Genomic DNA, 4,626 nt, shown 5'->3' on the forward strand with positions numbered 1-4,626 from the left:
AGGTTGCCTACAGAGGAGAGCGTCAACCGCGTGGAACATTCATTCAGTCCCAATGAGACGTAATCCTGACAATCCCCCCCCCTTTCCCCTCCGAGCAGCTCCGAGCCCTTTTAGGACAGCGCGGTTAATTACGAGCTAAAAGCCAACGCAGCGGATGTCCTGCTGCCGGCCAGTCCGACCCCCGCCATGTCGGCCAAAGCCAGCAAAGCCCTCCACGTCACGGTGCACGGCGGCGTGGGCGGGCGCGGGGCAGCGGGCTTAGCCGCGCGTACACGTGTAGACACGACGCTGCTGCCCCGCGGCCCTCCAGCTCAACCGGCGGCAGGCCGGGCACGACACACCGAACCAGCGACGCATCAAAACACACAAAGTTTGAGACGCGGCAATTTCGAGGGAGCAGCAGAAGCAGGCGCTGCCCTCTGGCCCCTCTGGTGTGCCTCGAGGGCGGCGGATCCGCGCACACGCCCCACGCTGCAGCAGCCGGCTGCAAGGGCCGCCCGGGAAAATATATATCTCCTCCCTTCTCCCTCTCCTGCCCCTCCAGCGATGGCTATTACACGCCATGCAGGGCAGCACGGAGGGCAGACGTGACGCCCCTGCGAATGGCTGCAATGCGAATGTGACACCAGCAGCGGCGGCGACGGCGTGATGCGATGCGCCCCCCGCCACGCGCGCGCGCGAGAATCACGTCCGGGCGATGACGACGGTTCAAATACCGCTCCAGTGGGAGACATTCTTTTCTCCTTTTCCCCGGCAATAAGACTCCTCGTTTCTACGACGGGCAATCTCATGCTGCTGCTGGAGGCTTCGCCGAGCTCCGCCGCGGCCGCGCCTCGCAGCTTAGGTACTTTTGTGGCGCGTCCGCCACCGCGAAGCACAATCAGCTGAGCTCCATATCTCGCTCTCGCTCTCTCGCTCTTCATCCCGGAGCGAAACCATCAGCCTGCTCTCGCCCTTCGGCCTCCAGGGGCGGAGGAGGCGAAGCCGAGGTGGCGTGTGGAGGCGAGGGCCTGGCGCTCACCCCCTCCAGCGCACCCTGTCCACGACGGGCTACGCGCTCAGAGGGGTGATTTCTGACGCGGCGTGCCCTGAAATACCAGAGCAGCACTTGCACATCTGCGACACCGGACGCCCACGCCCGCCCCGCCCCAGCACCCCGCCGCTCTCCACAATCCTCACTATACTACTTGCGGCCAGCAGCACCGACCCCTTTCCCCTTTCCTATTCCTCTGTCTCTCTTGCTCTCAGCTCTACCCCAAGAGAAATAGGAGAGAGAGAAAAATACGAGCGTTATCCGATGCTGCATACAAATCTGATTCATTTCCGAGGGATGGTTTTTAGAACAGAGAAGGCGGGGTGGAGAGGGGGGTGGGGGGCGGTGGAAAGCTCACATCCGCTTTACTGCCTTTGCGCGTCCCATGGTCTGCGTCATCGAGAGGGTGAGGGAGGTGGAGAGGTGGAATTGGGGGTAGCCATTCAAATTTCAAAGCCACCCCCTCTGGTAACGGCGGAATGGGCGAGTGCGGTGGGGGCAGCTGCCCGCGCTAGCGGGACGAGCAGAAGGGAGAGCAGAGTGCACCTCCTTGGGGGTCGGAGCTGGACCGGAGCTCCCGCAGCATCTGCATTTTATGTAGCAGGTCCCAGGCCCAGACCTCCACGTTTCTATTTCGGACCGGACGCGCGGCCGCCGCCACCGCCGTCCGGCTGGCTAGGCAGCGCCATAATCTGTTGCTCTCACCGGGCGCACACGCGGCGCACATTGCTGCTGCGCGCGGTGGAGGAGAGGAATATGATAAAGAATGAGCCCGAGTAAGCAGCAGCAGCAGCAAACTTTTGCCCCTCCGCAGGGACTTCCCGCGGCGCGCAGCGCACATCGCACTCGACGAATTTCGGAAGCAGCAGCAGCCAGCAGCAGCTACATAGTGTCGTCGTCCTCCGGGAGCGACGCGGGCGGGGCGCGAGGCGGGGTTGGGCGCATGTCTGCAGCGGCGGCGGTGGCGAGCAGCAAGACTGTCAAAGTGTCGAGGGCCGTGAGAAATAGATAAATAGCCCCCGCCCCGCAGCAACACACAGGGGATCCATCTGTCCCGCACCTTTGCGAAGAAAAGCAAGAGCAGGACGACGACGACGCCGAGAAGAAGAAGACGAAGAAGAAAGAGACGGAGAGAAAAGAATAAAAAGACGCGCGCGGCGTTGCCCGACGGGCGTCGTCGTCTCTTTTTTCTTCGTCGTCCAACAGAGGCAAGGCAAGCAGCAGCAGCAGAAGTAGGAGGAGGTGGAGGCCCCTCCAGCAGGTCTCGCCGGACAAACTGAATCTACACCGACAGCCAAAGGGCCGGGTGGGGCAGCGGGGGCAGCAACAAGACGGAGGGAGAGACCTCCCCGGACCTCCCCCTTCGCACCGCTCTGCACGCACACAAACATGCGCGACCCTTCCGGCAGGGCATCTCTTCCCTCCTTCCCTCGGCGGTCGGCCGGCCCCGCGGCCGGTGCAGCAGAAGGCCGCCGAGAATGTATGGCCTTCCACGATAAGGGCGCAAGGGGCAAGAGATGCGGGGGCGAAAGACTGAATTTTTACCCAGTTTGCGGAGGGCGCGGCGCGCGGTCCTGGAAAAGGGCGCACCACCACCACCACCACCCCGGAGCAGCACTCCAGGGCCATCTTTCACGCGCTGCTGGCGGGGGGGCAGTCAAGGCGAGGGGGGAGGGGAGGCTGGCAGGGGGAGCCTGGCAGCATATTGGATTACATGATCTATTTGGCGGGACCCGGTCGACCGGCCGCGAGGAGGAGGGCCGCCGCCGTGTGCCGTGCAGTGCGTCACGCCGCGCGGGGCTTCCGAGCTACGCTACGTACCCGCGTGTGGAACTTGATAGCCATTCATTAAAGGGCGTCCCTTTGGCTTTTATTATTTTGACCCGCGCGCGCTTAAAGCTGACGAGACGCGCGCGGTACAAGAGAGGCCAAAACATGTACTAAAACGACGACGCGCGCGGAATTTTTCATCTTATTAAAAGCAAACGAGAGGGAGATGCTGGGGGGGGGGATAAACGCCCACATTATGGTTGTCTACAAAGGAGTGGAAAAGAAATGAAACGCCAAAGAAAAGACGGGGGCGCGGTGCACCGAAATTTGTATACCCGCAAGCACAAGCTGCACGCCCGTAAAGCCCCTCACACCGCGCCAGCCAGCTCCGACGGCGGGCTGTTGTGGTCACCGTTGCAGGGGGCGGCCCCCGTCGGGAGGTGGGACGGGGCGCGGGGCGGGCCCCGCTTCTACCAGCACCGCAACCCCTCCGCGCTTTCTGGGGAAATTAAATTCCTTCATAACGTTGCGATTCGAAAGGCGCTTTTCGTCTGGGGCAAGTCAAGTGGAAATTAAATTCTCGTCGCGCGACTCCGCCGCCCCACGCCCGCCGTACCGCACCGCACCGCAGCCCCGCCCCATCCCAGCCCCATCAGCCGGGGTCCCGTCACCAAGGACACGACGCGCCAGGCCGCGCCGTGGAAGAAGGGACCGGGGCCAGCGATGCAACAGCAGTAGACGAGCCGTTTGGGGGAGGCAAGAACACAACACGCAGTCGGGCTGAGCTGAGCTGGGCGCGGACACCAAACAACAGCATTCCAGTCTCCCCTCGCGTTTGCTTCCTTCCGTTTAGCTTAAGTAAGCGACATGGCGCGAGTATGTATGACGATGTCGCCCCCACGCCCCCTCCCCCGCTCGTCAGGTGCACCCGCAGCGCAGGCGCAGCCCCCTCCCCCCCTTTCCTTTCCCACCACCGGCCGGCCGCAGCTATTCTTATCTCTCACCGCTGCCAATGCTTTACGCCTAGGCGTGGCCCGCGGCCTAGGGCCCGGTAGGCCCGGCAGGCCCGGCCTACCGCCACGCGGCCGCGGCGCGGCACCAGAGGCAGACCACCAGAACCTCTTTCCCCGCAGTGCAGTGCCTCTGCGGCTGCTCCACCACCCCCGTTCCCGGTACCAAAAACAATCAAACATTGAAGTTCACAGAAGTTACAGTGGTAGGTTCACTTACACTGATTATTTCTTCCACGATCTTTTAACATGCCCAGCCCAAAGGGAAAATGTGTACGTGCTACCTCCGTACCTTAACTGTACTTCTCATTTCCCACGGAGGCTTTACCAAAGTTCCCTGGAACAGAAGTAAACTCCCTGGGATTCCCCTCTACAGGCCTTTGTTTTTGCCGTGTGCGCCATGGACACGCGATGATAACCCTTCTACCACCCTCCACCCCTACCCCCAACCTTAAACAAACCACCCACCCCGTCCCTCCTGCTGTGTTAATTCGGCGTTGGGCTTGGCCGGAGCAGCCTTGGGTTGGGCCCCAGCCTGGTGAAAAGCCAAGCAGCGGCAGGGCGCGATAAACACGAGTCCATCCTTCTTATCCTGGACACAAATCTCCTCTCTACAATTCGCCCCAACCCCCTTCCCCTCCGGTGCGGGGGCTTTCGCACGCAAGGCGCGGGGCGGAGGCGTGGCGAAGAGTGGTGCGGCTGGTGCCAAGGCGGCCTCGCCCCCCCTCATCGGCTACCTCGCTCTCCAAGTGTCAATACGTGTCGCGAGGGCAAACAAACGCCAACGTCCCTCCTCCCGGTAGCCCCCCCCCC

General features: G+C 62.5%; 1 protein-coding gene across 1 annotated transcript in view; it reads right to left on the bottom strand.

The window, feature by feature from the left end:
• The window catches only part of LOC113204783 (transmembrane protein 47), a gene marked incomplete in the record, with an annotated part of 22,021 nt that overhangs the window by 7,558 nt on the left and 9,837 nt on the right, over window positions 1–4,626 (bottom strand).

This window comes from Frankliniella occidentalis, unplaced genomic scaffold (assembly GCF_000697945.3).
Source record: "Frankliniella occidentalis isolate FOCC.00 unplaced genomic scaffold, Focc_3.1 Scaffold91, whole genome shotgun sequence".
NCBI lineage: Eukaryota > Metazoa > Arthropoda > Insecta > Thysanoptera > Thripidae > Frankliniella > Frankliniella occidentalis.